Genomic DNA, 17821 nt, shown 5'->3' with positions numbered 1-17821 from the left:
AAGGGAAGAAAGGAGGGAAGGAGGGAGGAAAAATGAGGTGCTTTCTCCTTGCCTCCTTTTTCTGCTCCCTTACTCCAAGCATCTACCATCTTTATTACGATGCTGATCTGAAAGACTTTCTTCTTTCCTCCTTCCTCCCTCCCTCCTCTCTTTCCTTTAATCCCTCTATCCCATACTTTATTCCTCCCTTCTCTCCTCCTCCTCCTCTTCCTCCTCCTCCTCTCTCTCTTTCTTTCTTATTGCCTCTTCCTTCTTACATGTATTTCTGTATCTGTTTTCTTTCTCCCCACATGTTTTCTTTTTAAAAGAGACAGAGTCAGAGAGAGGAACATATAGGGATCGACAGACAGAAAGGGAAAGAGATGAAAAGAATCAGTTCTTCATTGAGGCATCTTAGTTGTTCATTGATTGCTTTCTCATATGTGCCTTGATGGGAGATGGGGGCTACAGCAGAGCAAGTGACCCCTTGCTCAAGCCAGAGACCTTGAGCTTCAGCCAGTGACCATGGGATCATGTCTATGATCCCACGCTCAAGCCAGCAACCCCGTGCTCAAGCCTGTGACCTTAGAGTTTCGAACCTGGGTCCTCCACGTCCCAGTCCAATGCTCTATCCACTGTACCACTGCCTGGTCAGGCTCTCCCACACATATTCTTATTTTCTTTCTAACTTTCTCCCCACCTGTATTTATTGAGTGCTTTATATCTGCCAGACACCGGGCTCTGTGGAGAACAAGGCATTCATTGATCCTCTCTTCTTTGAGCTTAAAGTTCAGAGAAAAATACAGACAAAAAAAAAAAAGACATAAATGGATACACGTGAAATTACAGCGTCTGTACGTGCTGTGGACAAACAACATGCAAGGTCGGAGAACAATGGGAGAGGAGGGTGAACGCAGATGCCCTGAAGTGGGAACATGTGAGCTGAGACCCGGCATAGGAGAAGCCAGGCCTCCGAGGAGCTAGGGAAGGCAGTCCGGGCAGAGGGAGGAGACCGGCCTGGGTAAAGTGAGAAAGAAAGGAGAGGACACCGCTGGTCTCTGGTGTGGGGGGCAGGTGGGAGAATATACGTGAGTTTAATAGGGACCCCACGCCCACCCTCAGAGAGCTCAGTGTCTTATTACCTATCCTAAACTTCAGGACAATTCCTGGTCAGCTTGGTTTTATTCAACAAGTATATATTTGATAAGCAACTAATAAGTGGAATGATGCAGGGATACAAGGACAGAGCCCTACTCTCAAGAAATCTGCGGTCTAATAAGGATCCCGGTAACAAGTGGGGCTGTTGTCACGTGCAAACTGCATGCGTCTGGGTCCACACCTCCTACGTAGTTCCTTTACTAATACGTGTGTCCCTCACTTCTTGCAAGTTCGCATTCTATCATTTCGCTCTTATGAAAACTTACGTTTGTTAGAACCTATCTTGTGCTAATCAAAAGAAATCCAAAGGCGCTTCTCAGTTTTATGGCAAAAGGCGAAAATAATTCAGCATTGGTTTTGCAGCAACCTTTATAGTGGCAGTGCAGGTCCCAAACAGTGAGAGCAGCCCCACCGAGCTCTGCCCCTGCCAACCACACCCACATCTCAGCATCAAGCCTCTCTGAGCTGTGTCTGTGAGCTTCTGTGTTATCGCAATGTATTGTGGGCATCTGAAGCAAAATAAATTGTAAGGTACCAGAAAAACCTAAGAGAGCTGTGAGAGTGTTGTTTAGTGTACAACCAGATGTAATTAAGTATATTTGTTATGACTTAGTAGGTTATTTTGGGGTCGGAGAACGCTCAAATTTTTTTCTATACAGATTAATGGTAATTATGCCTTTGCTTTATGCCATTTCAGCTTATTAAAAGTTTCATAGGAAGGACTAGTTTTGCATAGTGGGGGAATCTATAATAGGTTTCTGACTCCCAGATCTTGACAAGTGATTAGCTGGCCAGGAAGTGAAGAGGTCACAGGGAGAAGCCCCAGGACTCCTGATGAGTAAAGAGAAAAGTGATGGAGAAATAACTAAAAAGGAGTATTTTTATCTAAAATATTTAAATTTTTGGCCTGAACAAGGCTATATAAACATAAGATAAAGGTAAATTCTGATCTTACAAAACCGGTAATTCTTTGTACACTACAAGTAGTAGGAGCAGATAATGCGATACTGAATTTGTGTGGTAAATGCTTTTCAATGTTGTCAGTGTAACTTTGTGGCTGGTGAATCATTTCATCTGGGGTCAGTGACCTTCTGTCATATTGACTCAAGCACTGAGACTAACACTCTTGACTAAGGTGACATCGGTAAAGTCTTTTGCCCCACAGAATCAAAGCCATTTTTAAACCAGGAAAGAACTCTAGAAATCATGAGTCAAAATTTGTTTACTAGATGAGAATATTAAGACCTACTGTCGTGAACTTACTTAATGAGTCACACTGCTACTGGGTTTTAATTCATCTCGTACAACTTCCCCCACCCTCGGTAAGCTGCACGCAGAGTAGCTGAACAGTGATCACAAGTTCAAGTTGAGCTGGGCAGCTTTGCTCTTCCTTTGAATATTTATTGCTTACTGTTGAGCCCTGCTCAGGACACTGAATGATTCTCTTCTACCTCCCTCCAGTTCTAAAGAAGGTGATAATAACAAGCCCATATAGGCTCTGTTCTCAATGCTTTAACATATTTTTAACAAGTTTAATCATGTGGGCAGGTACAAGTATTATCCCTACTTTACAGAAGGGTGAAGTAAGGCACAGAGGAATCGAGTATGGCTTAGGTAGCAAAGCTAATCACCAGACAACCCAGGTCGTTCGATAACTACTATGATCTTATCTATTCTGCTACTTTGCCTCTTCAGAGATAAATGAAAGCCATTCATCATGCAAGAGTAATTAAAGTAAGGCTTCTGCACCTGGGAAAGAATATAGTTTCAACTTCAAACCAATACTTGTGAAAGAGGCAAGGCAGTGAGGTGGACAGAATGGTGACATAGGAACTGGGAGTGGTGAAAAGGGAATGACATATTTGTTGAATGCTTTGTGCACCGGGCATTGTTCTAGGTGTTCTATGGGTGTTAACTCATCAGTCCTAAGTTGCAGATATAGATAGTTTATGAGCAAAGAAATGGAGGCTGAGGGCTTAAGCTTGCTTAGACCAGGGATGTTTACTTCCCGTGGAGAGTGGGAGAACTGATCACACTCGGTCCCCGCATCTGGGACTGGGAAGGTGAGAGTCGGCTTCCATTTGTGACTTCCGAGTCTTCTGCTCCTTTCTTCCTCATACACATCTGTGGGAGCTTTCACTGGGCCTCCTACTCAGGAAGGAGGACTTTGGTTGACATCTTGGACCATCCCTGGGATCAGACAGGAGAAAAGGGAGGGTGGGCTGGGATTCCAGCATCACTGATGAGCAGCACGAGTGGGAGATGTGTGCCTGTCCAGCCGGAGGCTTGTGGAATCTTGTTCTGGGGAGTCGGGATTTCCAGGTGGCCACATTTTCCCTAAGGTGTTACTTTGTCATCTTGTACCCTTCAGACACACAGCTGCAGTTCTTCTGTTAGCTGCCCCTGGGTGCTGCACAACCTGAAGGTAGGTCTACATAGCTCCCTCACATGCTGACTTTAGGATTTGGTATGGGCTCTGTGTTACTGTCTTTGTGTCTAATACCCCTTGTACGTAGAAGCCATGTCCAAACATTTCACCTTTTCTATTTTCTTCCATGGAGTGTTGCCTGTGCCTCAACTGCCTTAAGGAAGTCCCTCTGTAGGGGATAAATTCACAACAAAATTTCCCTGAGTTTCTGATCACACATGTGAAAAGGCCATATCTATCCTTAAAGGGTTATTGTTCTCATTTAGAGATAAGGTCTTGCACAAATAAAATATAACGGAGGCTGTGCTAAAAGTCCAGCAATGAGCACTAAAGCTTCTTGTTACTTGCAGACATAACATGTAGGAATCTTTAGAAAATGCTGGAAATCTGCTGTTTGTCCCAGCAGATCCGTTCTCTACTATTTTTTTTTAATAATTTTATTTTTTTTAATGGGGTGACATCAATAAATCAGGATACATATATTCAAAGATAACAAGTCCAGGTTATCTTGTCGTTCAATTATGTTGCATACCCACCACCCAAAGTCAGATTGTCCTCTGTCACCTTCTATCTTGTTTTCTTTGTGCCCCTCCCCACCCCCTATCCCTCTCCCATTCCCCCCTCCCCCCCATAACCACAACACTCTTATCAATGTCTCTTAGTTTCACTATTATGTCCCACCTACGTATGGAATAATAGAGTTCCTGGTTTTTTCTGATTTACTTATTTCGCTTCGTATCATGTTATCAAGATCCCACCATTTTGCTGTAAATGTTCTGATGTCATCATTTCTTATGGCTGAGTAGTATTCCATAGTGTATATGTGCCACATCTTCTTTATCCAGTCATCTATTGATGGGTTTTTTAGTTGTTTCCATGTCCTGGCCACTGTGAACAATGCTGCAATAAACATGGGGCTGCATGTGTCTTTACGTATCAATGTTTCTGAGTTTTGGGGATATATACCCAGTAGAGGGATTGCTGGGTCATAAGGTAGTTCTATTTTCAGTTTTTTGAGGAACCACCATACTTTCTTCCATAATGGTTGTACTACTTTACATTCCCACCAACAGTGTATGAGGGTTCCTTTTTCTCCACAGCCTCTCCAACATTTGCTATTACCTGTCTTGCTAATAACAGCTAATCGAACAGGTGTGAGGTGGTATCTCATTGCCGTTTTGATTTGCATTTCTCTAATAGCTAAAGAAGATGAGCATCTTTTCATATATCTGTTGGCCATTTGTATTTCTTCCTGGGAGAAGTGTCTATTCATATCCTCTTCCCATTTTTTTATTGGATTGTTTGTTTGTTTGTTTGTCGTTGAGTTTTATGAGTTCTTTGTATATTTTGGATATTAGGCCCTTATCTGAGCTGTTGTTTGAAAATATCATTTCCCATTTAGTTGGCTTTCTGTTTATTTTGTTATCAGTTTCTCTTGCTGAGCAAAAATCTTCTTAGTCTGATGTAGTCCCATTCATTAATTTTTGCCTTCACTTCTCTTGCCTGTGGAGTCAAATTCATAAAATGCTCTTTAAAACCCAGGTCCATGACTTGAGTACCTATGTCTTCTTCTATGTACTTAATTGTTTCAGGTCTTATGTTTAGATCTTTGATCCATTTTGAGTTAATTTTTGTACAGGGGGAGAGACTGTAGTCCAGTTTCATTCTTTTGCATGTGGCTTTCCAGTTTTCCCAGCACCATTTATTGAAGAGGCTTTCTTTTCTCCATTGTGTGTTGTTGGCCCCTTTATCAAAAATTATTTGACTATATATATGTGGTTTTATTTCTGGACTTTCTATTCTGTTCCATTGGTCTGAGTGTCTATTTTCTGCCAATACCATGCTGTTTTGATTGTCGTGGCCCTATAATAGAGTTTGAAGTCAGGTATTGTAATGCCCCCAGCTTCATTCTTTTTCTTTAGGATTGCTTTGGCTATTCGGGGTTTTTTATAGTTCCATATAAATCTGATGATTTTTTGCTCTATTTCTTTAAAAAAAGTCATTGGAAGTTTGATGGGAATTGCATTAAATTTGTATATTGCTTTGGGTAATATAGCCATCTTGATTATATTTATTCTTCCTAGCCAAGAACAAGGTATATTCTTCCATCTCATTATATCTTTTTCGATTTCCCTTAACAATGGTTTATAGTTTTCATTATATAAGTCCTTTACATTCTTTGTTATGTTTATTCCTAAGTATTTTATTTTTTTTGTTGCAATCGTGAAGGGGATTATTCTTTTGAGTTCCTTCTCAGTTGTTTCATTGTTGGCATATAGAAAGGCTATTGACTTCTGTATGTTAATTTTGTATCCTGCGACCTTACTGTATTGGCTTATTGTTTCTAGTAGTCTTTTTGTGGATTCTTTGGGGTTTTCGATGTATAGGATCATATCATCTGCAAAAAGTGATACCTTTACTTCTTCTTTTCCGATATGGATGCCTTTTATTTCTTTGTCTTGTCTGATTGCTCTGGCTAGAACCTCTAGTACCACATTAAATAAGAGTGGAGAGAGTGGACAACCCTGTCTTGTTCCTGATTTAAGGGGGAAAGCCTTTAATTTAGTGCCATTTAATATGATGTTAGCTGATGGTTTATCATATATGGCCTTTATCATGTTGAGATATTTTCCTTCTATACCCATTTTGTTGAGAGTCTTAAACATAAAATTGTGTTGTATTTTATCAAAAGCCTTTTCTGCGTCTATTGATAAGATCATGTGGTTTTTGTTCTTAGTTTTGTTGAAATGGTGTATTACGTTAACCGTTTTTACGTATGTTGAACCATCCTTGAGATTCTGGGATGAATCCCACTTGATCATGATGTATTATTTTTTTAATATGTTGTTGTATACTCAGTCACTTTGGGATGAAATGTCCTGTAGATGTCTATCATATCCAGGTGCTCTAGTGTTTTGTTTAAGGCCACTATGTCTTTATTGATTCTCTGTTTGGATGACCGATCTAGAGCCGTCAGCAGTGTATTGAGGTCTCCAAGTATGATTGTGTTTTTGTCAGTTTTTGTTTTAAGATCAATAAGTAGCTGTCTTATATATTTTGGTGCTCCTTGGTTTGGTGCATATATATTAAGAATTGTTATGTCTTCTTGATTCAGTGTCCCCTTAGCCATTATGAAATGGCCATTTTTGTCTCTGAGTACTTTTCCTGTCTTGTAGTCAGCATTATCCGATATGAGTATTGCTACACCTGCTTTTTTTTGGATGTTATTTGCTTAGAGTATTGTTTTCCAGCCTTTCACTTTGAATTTGTTTTTATCCTTGTTACTTAGATGAGTTTCCTGTAGGCAGCATACAGTTGGATTTTCTTTTTTAATCCATTCTGCTACTCTGTGCCTTTTTATTGGTGAGTTTAATCCGTTTACATTTAGTGTAATTATTGATACTTGTGAGTTCCCTATTGCCATTTTATATCTTGCTTTCTGTTAGTTTTGTGTCTTGTTTGATCCTTCTCTTTCGTTTTTCTATCTTTTGTTTTTATTTGGTTGTATTCCATACATCTTTCCTCTGTTGCTATCTTTTTTATCTCATGTGCTTCTGTGGTGGTTTTTTCAAGGTGGTTACCTTTGAGTAATGAAAAGGGTCCCTACCCTGTTCATTGTAGCGAACTATTTTGTGAGTACTTTTGCACCCCATCGTCCTTTGCTACTGTTAATCTCCATCTTCTCCCCCTCTTTCTTTTTGTTGTTGTCATAGTTTAAATTTGGTTTTATTGTGTTCTTCTTGGAGCTTTTACTTGTGGCTGGTTTTTTTTTGTTCTTTCTATCTGATTGGAGAACCCCCTTTAGTAATTCCTGGAGTGGGGGTTTTCTGATGATAAATTCCCTCATCTTTTCTGTATCTATGAATGTTTTTATTTCTCCTTCATATTTGAAGGATAGCTTTGATGGGTATAGTATTCGTGGCTGAAAGTTCCTCTCTTTCAGGACTTTAAATATTGGGGTCCACTCTCTTCTAGCTTGTAGAGTTTCTGCTGAGAAATCTGATGATAATCTAATGGGCCTTCCTTTATATGTTGTATTCTTCTTTTCCCTGGCTGCCTTGAGAAGTTTTTCTTTGCTGTTGGTTTGTGTCAATTTCATTATGATATGCCTTGGAGTAGGTTTTTTGGGGTTAAGAAAACTCGGAGTTCTGTTTGCTTCTTGAACTTGAGGCTTTAGTTCTTTCCACAGGCTTGGAAAGTTCTCATCTATTATTTGTTTGAGTATGTTCTCCATTCCATTTTCTCTCTCTTCTCCCTCTGATATACCTATTATTCTTATGTTATTCTTTTTGATGGAGTCAGATAATTCTTGTAGGGCTATCTCATTTTTTTTAATTTTTGAGTCTCTTTCTTCTTCTCTCTGTTGTGCCTCAAGTTGCTTGTCTTCTATTTCACTAATCCTCTCTTCTATCTGACCTGTTCTATTAGCTAAGCTTGTTACTTCGTTTTTCAGCTCGTGAATTGAGTTTTTCATCTCTGCTTGATTTGTTTTTATAGTTTCAATTTCCTTGGACATATATTCTTTGTGTTCATTGAGTTGTTTTCTGAGCTCCCTAAATTGCCTTTCTGTGTTTTCTTGTATATCTCAGAGGATTTTTAGGATTTCTATCTTGAATTCTCTGTCATTTAGCTCCAAGGTTTCCAATATATTAAATTTTTTCTCCATAGATTTTTCCTCATCTATCTGTGTTACCTCTCTTTCTTTTGTATCCATGATATTCGATTTTCTCTTCCTTAATGGCATCTGAGGGTGCTTTTGTTGATAGTATTAATGAGATTTAATAAAGAATAAAAAGTTAAAAAAATAATAAAATAATAAAAATTCGAAAAGAGTTGTTTTTTTAAAAAAATTAATAATGAAATAAAGAAAAATAAAATAAAATAAAAATTTTTAAAAAAGGAAATTATTCCCCCCTTCCTTTTTTCCTCTCCTCTCCTCTCCCCTCTTTCTCAAGAAAATCTTGTGGTGAACTGTGAATTATAACAAACAATGCCTGTGATGGAGGGCCTGAATTGGGGAAAAGTAATGAAGGGGCAAAAAAAAAAAGAAAAAAAAAAAAATGAAAAAAGAAAAAAAAAGAGCGTATGGACCCACAAAAAGCAAATAAGGAAAAAATTTGGGTCAAGAATAAAATGATTTGCTTTTAGGTGTTGGTTGTCTAAGAGTTATGATGAGAGGAATAAGAGGAAAACGGAAAAATGGGGGGACAAATTAAAAAATTACTATTGTAGTTAGTGGAACAAGAACTAGATAATATGGAGAGCCAGGGATGGGAGCACTGCTAGTGAGTTAAAAAGGTGAAGTAAAAACCCCCCAAAATGCCACAAACATAAGTTTGGGTCCCAGATAAGATAATTTGTTTGTTATTGAGGTTTGAATGAGAGGAGATGTAAAGGAGAAAGGAAGAAACTAATATAGAGGGAGAAAAGAAAGAGAGAGAGAGAGAAAAAAAGAGGGAACCACTAAAAGAAGAAAAAAGAAAGGAGAGAGAGAGTTAAGGGTTTTGGAGTGCAACCCTCATAGAGAGAAAGGAAGAGAAGAGAAAAGATAATGGGAGATGTAACACTTATGGGTAGTGTAGTTCAAGGAGAGGAGAGAGTAAGACCGGCAGAGAGTTAATCGGCCAAATTGAAGGAGGAAAAAAAGTATCAAGAATGAAGATAAGAGAAACAAACGAACAAATATAATAAAATGGGATAGGTTATAAAGTCTGCAGATTATTCTTGATTTTGAGAGGTTATCTTCTTGCTTTTTCTTTTCTCTCCCTCTTCCTGGTCGGTGACTCTGTACCCCGGGTTCTGCCCCTTTGGCACTCTCAGGTAGAGGTTTGCAGTTGATAAGTCTCTATGGCAATGTCATGTATTGTGCTTTAGTCTCATTGGCAGTCGAGGCTCATTAGCATTTATAGGCTCCGACAGTGAGAGAGTCCATGTTCCTGGAGCCTTTCTCCTAGTCTTTCCTTCCTCAATTAGTAGCCTGATAATCCAGCTATGGGGTTGCTGCTGCCTTTGCCTGGATAGTAAGAGGCTCAACGAGCTGGCAACTCCCCACTCTATTTCCACTCAGCACAGGGCTCTGTGTAAGGCTCAGTCAGTCAGAGCTGCTAGCATAATCAGGCGGGCTTTCCGCCCACTCAAAGACCTCTGGTTCTGCCACTCTGTCCGGTAACACAGGCAGGCGCCCACTTCCAGGGCGCTTGGAGGAAACTCTCACTCACTGTCTGCGACCAGGATATCCGGCCAGCAGTCTCACGCTCTGAGTGAAACCCCCAACCGCAGGGAAAAGTTGTAGCATTGGAATTGAGTCTCGCTCCGTCCCCGTGCACGGCTTTTGCAAGGCGCTGGGGCGGCCCGAGATTCCGCTTTGGCCCACACAAAGGCCCCTGACTCTGCCCCTCTGTGCGATAACATGGGCGCGCACTGCCGAGGCACTCGGAGGAATCTCTCATTCACTATCTGCGTGTGCAAACCAGGATATGAGGCCGGCCGCGTTTCCCTCTGAGTGAAACACCCTCCAGCACGGAAAATCTCCACCGTTGGAATTAGTTCTCACTCCCTCCCATGCGTGGCTTTCCCAGGTCGCTGGGGCTGCCCAGAGACTCTGCCCTCGGCCCACAGAAAGGCCTCTGACCCTGCCTCTCCGTGGGGCAACACGGGCACCCACTCCCGGGGCCTAGGAAGAAATCTCTTGCCCACTAACTGCGCGCACGCTGACCAGGAGACCGGGTAAAATGGCTGCTCCACTTGTCTTTCTTTGTTTGGGTTTGGCGCGAGTGTTAGCTTGTATTGCCCGGGTTGCCACAGGATCAGTTTTTTCCTCGGCTTGGATCTCTGTGCCACAGCCTGGTTTGGCCGTTTGTGCCACGGCCTGGATCTATTCACCCCCTTTGCCCGCCTCAATTTCTATATTCACAGTTACCAGAGAAAGCCGCCCTGTTTAGGTTAGTGAGGAAGGCGGAGCATTTCTTACTCCCTATTTCCTTCGGGGTTTGGTTATATATTTAGCCAATTTTTCACTCAACCATACCTTTGGGTGTATTGCGAAGCATCTGGAGGCTCTAAGTATAGGTTTTTCTGTTTCTGGTTGAAGATCTTGTTGAGTTTTGGGGGAGATTTATCGGTATCGCTTCCTACCCCGCCATTACTCTGACGTCATCTCCGTTCTCTACTATTAATCAGGGAAGGTTACCTGCAGGGACAGTGTCCAGGGGCTCCAGTGCTCTCTGGCTTCCAGCGAGGCCTGGCCAGTCCCCAGCAGGACATCTGTGGGTGGATGGAAGGTAGGGCTAGGGTATTAAGTCCTGCAATTTTCTGCCTGGTTGTCAGGGGCTTGCTGCAGAAGTCACAACTCCTGTCAGGTAGCCCACTCTGTGAAATTATCCTAGCCAGGGCCCAGTCACTGCTGTCTCTCTCTCTCCCCTTGCTCCATCAGGCCCCCTGGCTGGTAAGGGTCCCTAGTGTCATTGCCCAGAGGTACTGCACTATGCCTTGAGGGATTCACTAAATTCTACTCTCATCTTCGTAAACAGTTATCAACTAATCCAACACTCATTCAATCATCCAGTTTGAGGATGCCACATGCTCCTTCTCAGGATCGAACGACAAAGTAGGAACTTTATAAGTAAAGGGGCTACCCCAGCATGGAGTCCGAACTGAATGAGTGTGGAGTGAGTTGAACAGGGAAAATCTAAATTAGAAAAGGTTGAGGCCAGATCCTTAAGGCCTCAGATGCCATTGCAAGATATCTAACTTTATTTTTCCCTGTGACAGTTTCTGAATGAGGAAGTGAAATGGTTACAAGTCCACCATGTTCAGAGGAGTAATTTGCCACAAGAAGTTATAACATACTAGGGTGAGGGACACTGATGTTGGAGAGAAAAAGACTAAGAAGGCAATAAAAATGCATAAACTTAGACTCAGAAAATTCATTTCTAGAGGTTTATCACAAAGAAGTAATTTAAAACATGCACCAAGTCTGCCCTGGCCAGTTGGCTCAGTGGTAGAGCGTCGGCCTGGTGTGCAGGAGTCCTGGGTTTGATTCCCGGCCAGGGCACACAGGAGAAGCGCCCATCTGCTTCTCCACCCCTCCCCCTCTCCTTCCTCTCTGTCTCTCTCTTCCCCTCCTGCAGCCAGGGCTCCATTGGAGCAAAGTTGGCCCAGGCACTGAGGATGGCTCTACGGCCTCTGCTTCAGGCACTAGAATGCCTCTGGTTGCAACAGAGCAACGCCCCAGATGGGCAGAGCATCGCCCCCTGGTGGGCATGCCGGTGGATCCCGGTCAGGTACATGCAGGAGTCTGTCAGACTGCCTTCCCGTTTCCAACTTCAGAAAAATACAAAAACAAAAAAACAAAACAAACAAACAACAACAAAAAAAAACATACACCAAGATTTAACTGCAATGTTATTCACCGAAGTGCTATTTTAAAACCTAAAAATTTTAGCCTGACCAGGCGGTGGTGCAGTGGATAGAGCGTCGAACTGGGATGCGGAGGACCCAGGTTCGAGACCCTGAGGTCGCCAGCTTGAGCCTGGGCTCATCTGGTTTAAGCAAAGCTCACCAGTTAGGATCCAAGGTCACTGGCTCGAGCAAAAGGTCACTCGGTCTGCTGAATGCCCGCGGTCAAGGCACATATGAGAAAGCAATCAATGAACAACTAGGGTGTTGCAATGAAAAACTGATGATTGATGCTTCTCATCTCTCTCCGTTCCTGTCTATCTGTCCCTATCTATCCCTCTCTCTGACTCTCTCTGTCTCTGAAAAAAAAAAAAAAACCTAAAAATTGTAAATTGTAAATATCAAAATTTCTAATAAATAAACCTAAATTTCTACTAATAAGCAAAAATGTAGAGCCATTTAAACTGATACTGCACATGTGTGCTTATTGGCTTAGCAAAAGCTTAGTGTTATATTGCTAAGTTAGAATAGAATTTAATCAAACTGACCAAAATTTTAGCATATATGCATGCACCTGTTTATATAGAGAAAAGTTTAAAAGGCTGCACATGGAATTTGTATTAGCTAAACTGAATTTTTCCTATAATGAGCATGCATAACTCGTCTGACCAGAAACACATTGTGTAGATGTCAAGGGCAGAGTTTTTGAGGACCTTGATTGGCATGGTAATGGTAGGAAGGGGAAGAGGGAATTGATGACATTGTGCAGGTGAAATCAACAACTGAATGACTGGATTAAGGAGCCAGGTGACTATGAATCATGGAGCCCCTGAGAGAAACCTGGGAGTCCTGGACGTAGCACAAAACCTCCTACCTCTTGACTGAGGTTAGCAGAGATGTTATCAATGCTTGAGCAAGAAGGAGCATCTTCGAGACTGGTTTGACAGGCCAGAACTTAAGAGCCAACGTACTGAATGCACACAGTTAAGTAGATTGTGTCATCCGCAGAGTTTCTTGTAAACCAAGTTTCCAAAAGGCACAAAGACTTCATTCCAAAGAGGAATGAAGGCTAAGCCTGGCACTGAATAATGAATTTTGGAATTGGCTAAAATATTGACTAGAAGATTCTTTATTTTCTCTCCACTTTAGAAACGTAGAGGCATGACCCTGTGGGACCTGCTGTCTTCTGGGAGGACTTTACCTCTGAAGCCCTGTACTTCAAATGCCACTCTCCAACCATGACACTGTACACTCGAACCTCCTAATTCTGTCACTGCCCAAGGTGGTTTCTTCCAACACACTCAGATCACCAATATTTTTCAGTTCTTCCTGTTTATTTATGTTATGTATGTGTGTATTTCTATGAATTCTCTTTCCCATAAGTGTGTGTGTATATATATATATATGTGTGTGTGTGTATTATGTATATATATAAACACACAGTGACACATTGGTTTTCATCAATAATCTGAAAACAATTGGCAAAATCTGAAACTATATGAATAAATGTAAATCCTATTAATTTGTTCTAGACACTCTAAAATACATACATAAAACACATTACACTAAATACTGTATACGCAGTAATTACTTACATGTAATTTTAGTATTTGCACTGGCAATCAATACAAAAATCACAAAAAGACTGGAAAGCAATGGGATTGTTTGGCTAGATGCGTGGGATGATGTCCACACAACGAGAAACAACTCCACACTGAGAAGGAGAATGCATGGGTGGCCCTTTGTTTTTGCAAAAATAGCAGCGAGGTCATGTGGGTAACCAACAAAAAGGGAGACAAATTTTTCACAGAAGAAATCAACGAAAATCGAAACAGACAATAACCAAAGTTAACGAAAACCGAGGTATATCAAGTGTTCACTCTGCTTACCAAATTTTTTTTTTTTACAGAGACAGAGTCAGAGAGAGGGATAAGTAGGGACAGACAGACAGGAACGAAGAGAGATGAGAAGCATCAATCATCAGTTTTTCATTGCGACACCTTAGTTGTTCATTGATTGCTTTCTCATATGTGCCTTGACCGTGGGCCTTCAGCAGACCGAGTAACCCCTTGCTTGAGCCAGCGACCTTGGGTCCAAGCTGGTGAGCTTTGCTCAAACCAGATGAGCCCACACTCAAGCTAGTGACCTCGGGGTCTCAAACCTGGGTTCTTCGCATCCTAGTCCGATGCTCTATCCACTGCGCCACCGCCTGGTCAGGCTGCTTACCAAATATTGTTTTAAGCAATTTACATGCATGATCCATTTACTCTTCACTGCAACCCTGTGATATAGATGCTATTATTATTTCTATTTTACAGATTAGGAAACTAGGCGTTAAAATGCGATGTAACTTCCCAAGGCCTTCGAGGTAGTAAAGTTGTACTGGCTACAAGCCCAGGTCTGCCTGACTCAGCTCTTTTTAATTATCATACTTTAGTCTGGAGCAGTGTCTGGAAGACATGTACCACACTGTTGAATAATTACCTTATGATGCCAGGGTGATAGCAGCACCCCCACTTTTCAATTTTTATTTTTATTTCTTTGTTGTTGTTTTGATCACTAACAATACAAATGTATTACATCTTAACTAGAAAATATATGTCTATCTTTTCAGATTACTATCAGTTCCTGTATTTGTTTTGCCTTTCGCCAATCTACTGTCTTCATCCCCAAGCATAGGTAATGCTCCTCTCTGGTCCTGTGTCCGGACTGGCAAACATCCCCCGGGAAATCACATCACCAAACAGATTGACTCCATCACTGATGAGCGAATTCCAGCCACCATGGGGCTCAGGGGCTTCAGACATCCTCAGGCACATCTCATGACCACACCCCCAGATTGTCACTCTTCTCTGTTTTTTCTCACTCAAGTGGCAGCCATGTCTTTTTCCTTTCCTTCTCCATAAAATGTCTTCAAAGAAATCTACATTTAGGGTTTTATTTTTGTTTGTTTGTTTTGTGACATGGACAGAGAGAGACAGAGAGAAGGACAGATAGGGACAGACAGACAAGAAGGGAGAGAGATGAGAAGCATCAATTATTTGTTGCAGCACCTTAGTTGTTCATTGATTGCTTTCTCATATGTGACTTGACCAAGCATCTACAGAGGACAGAGTGACTCCTTGCTCAAACCAGCAACTTTTGAACTTAAGCCAGCAACCATGAGGTCATGTCTATAGTCCCACATTCAAGGCACTGACCTCATGCTCAAGCTGGTGACCTCAGGGTTTTGAACATGGGTCTTCAGTATCTCAGGTTGATGCTCTATCCACCGAATTGTCCACCTGATCAGGCTCAAATATTTTTGACATATGGTGAAAATTTATTTTACATCAGTCACATACATACCTATATATATGCAAATGAAAATCCTAGGAAAAAACACTTAACTTTACCATGTATGAAACACTTTAAAACTTATCATGTTCCATTTCATTAAAAAACTACTTGTCTAAGTTCACCAAGTAGATTTCATAAGCCATTAATTATTCCAGACTCACAATTTTTAAAACACTATCCTCAGCTCTTTCACTCTCAGTATACACAGAATTGCATTTATTAGCTCACTTCTCCAACCTGTTTCTTGTCCTATTTCTCTTTCTCAATTAATGGTCCATCTCCTACTTGGTTTCCCCAGCTAGAAATCTCAGGGCCATTTTGGACTCCTTCCTTTTATTGATCCTGACACCCATGTCTGCTTTGCTAACATCTTTGGAGTAGATGTGCCGATCTCAATTCCCAGTCACTATCCTGTGTTACATCATCACCTTCCTCCTAACAGCCTCCTGATCCATTCCTGCGTTTGGTTTCTCCAATCTCAATTCATCTTTTTTCAGTACAAAATTATCTTCCAAAAATAAGAAACATGACTCTTCTACTTAAAAATTTGGTGGCTCCTCACTGACCCAAAGATATTTTCCATTCATTCAGAAAATCTTTATTGGGCAACTACTGTGTGCTAGGTTCCTACCTGGATGCTGGCTAATAAAAATGATGTAGTTCTTGTCCTCAAGAAGCTCACGAAACAAACTACTGTCTTACTCAGAAGACTGCCGTAGTCACAGCTCACCTGTATATCCTGACCTTCTGCCCCATCTTATCTCTATATGCGACGCTCCTGCCACATGGAGAACTTGATATGCCCAAGGTATGGGGCTCACTTGTAGGTCCCTGTGCCTTTGCTCACGCAGTTCCACATTCTGTGGCAGTCTCTTCCTCTCTTCATCCCAGAGGAACTCGTACTCATTCTTGAAAGCCACTGTCTTGGTGAAGGCTTTCTTTTCACACGTTCTTATTCTTCAAAAGTGGGTACTCTTTTAGATTATGCGTACCCTTTTAAATTAATAGTCTGGGCAACTTGTTTTACATGAGCTCATATCAGGTAGTACAGGAAAATGTCATTAGGCTAATATGGTTGTAGTGTATTTAATTTTTTATCCTTTAGGTTTATATAAGTCACTGCTCCTTTATAAGTATTAATATTCCATAACAGTGTTGAATGTTTCCCATGAGACAAGATCACCCTAAGTGTTCCACATACATCTCCATTTCATCTTAACAAGGTGCCTCCGACTAATGTACTTTGACTATCTCCTTATTAGTAATGAGGAAACTGAGAAGCAGAATTTACCCAAAGTCAAAGCATTAATTGGTAAATGGGAGAAATGAGCTATAATCCATGACTTCTTCCTGCTGGGTCTTCAGAATAAAAATAAAATCAATTTTATTTACAGTTCCATTACCTGCCCACAAAAAACCCACAAAAATCACTACTTAAAAAAATACAAATGTTAATAACACCAGATATAAATTTCAAACTACATTCCCTGAGTCTCTAACTGAAACTTTCAATGAATAGTGGACCACCTGACCCATGGTAGCACAGTGCATAAAGTGTGGACCTGGAATGCTGAGGTCACCCGTTCAAAACCCCTGAATTGCCAGGTCAAGGCACATAGAAGAAGCAACTACGAGTTGATGCTTCCTGGCCCTCCCTCCTCTCCCCCACCCCTATAAAAATAAATAAATTAAATAAAAGGGAAAGTGGACTGAAGAGAAAGCATTGTGAAATAGAGGAGAGAATTTCAACTAACCTCCAAATAATTGGAATAAAATAAGCTATGAGATAAGCCCTTCATACACCATTTCCCCCCAAGTCATGCTCGCTCTTCCTGGCTGCCTTGCATTGTATTTCCACGGAGAAAAGAAACCACAGGGTGACAGGCCTTCCAATCTACAGCATAGTCTGCACAGTTTTTGAATTGGTGTCCACCCTACAATACACTGAAATGCGGAATGCGCTGGGTATGGCAGACTACAGATGCAAACAGAGGGAATCCAGCGAAACAAGCAAGGTTGGCTTGATGTGGGCGAATTAAAGAGGGAACAGATCTGATAGGAATCAGATGGAGTCTGAGAAATGGAAGGGAGTAGTGGGCACAGCACCGCCCCAGGCGCAGTCTGGGTCCATCCTAGGGCGGGATAAGGTAACCCGCAGATACAGATTGTGGGACCCCAGGCCTGGGGAAGGAGCACCCTCGCGTGCTAAGCTGATTCTGCTTGTGGGAGGCAGGTGGCCACACGCTCCTCCCCATCTCTCCTCCGCCTGCCTCCGGGGGAGGGTCGGGGCAGGCGGGCGGTAAGACCGCGCGGCCGCAGACCAAGGCCGAATACTTGAGTACCAATGAGTTGTCCTGCAGCCCCGCGGCTTCGGTGACAGCTGCCGGCAGTGAGAACACGGTCGGGCTTGGCACGCTCGGGTCGCGTCCGGGCGCCTCGAATCGCGCTCAGAGTGCCTGGTTCCTGAAAGCAGCTCCGCGCAGCGCCGGGTGAGGAGGGACCCAGGGGAGAGGTGCGGGG

At 41.9% G+C, this 17821-nt stretch overlaps 1 protein-coding gene across 5 annotated transcripts in view; it reads left to right on the top strand.

Annotated features, from left to right (window-relative positions):
- The first annotated feature begins 17125 nt into the window (after positions 1 to 17125).
- The window catches only part of LOC136318919 (platelet-activating factor acetylhydrolase-like), a 102529-nt gene continuing 101833 nt past the window's right edge, over positions 17126 to 17821 (top strand). For 3 of the 5 annotated variants that reach the window (XR_010728140.1, XM_066252039.1, XM_066252023.1), the window contains exon 1: positions 17581 to 17790. The gene's annotated coding sequence lies outside the window, so the exon portion shown is untranslated. Of the gene's footprint in view, positions 17317 to 17580; positions 17814 to 17821 lie in introns of those variants that run through there. The other 2 variants (XM_066252058.1, XM_066252064.1) reach the window with 2 other exon arrangements.

This window comes from Saccopteryx bilineata, chromosome 1, assembly GCF_036850765.1.
Source record: "Saccopteryx bilineata isolate mSacBil1 chromosome 1, mSacBil1_pri_phased_curated, whole genome shotgun sequence".
NCBI classification, from domain to species: domain Eukaryota; kingdom Metazoa; phylum Chordata; class Mammalia; order Chiroptera; family Emballonuridae; genus Saccopteryx; species Saccopteryx bilineata.
The sequence above is the reverse complement of the archived record's forward strand: the minus strand, read 5'-3'. Positions and strand labels throughout refer to the sequence as shown.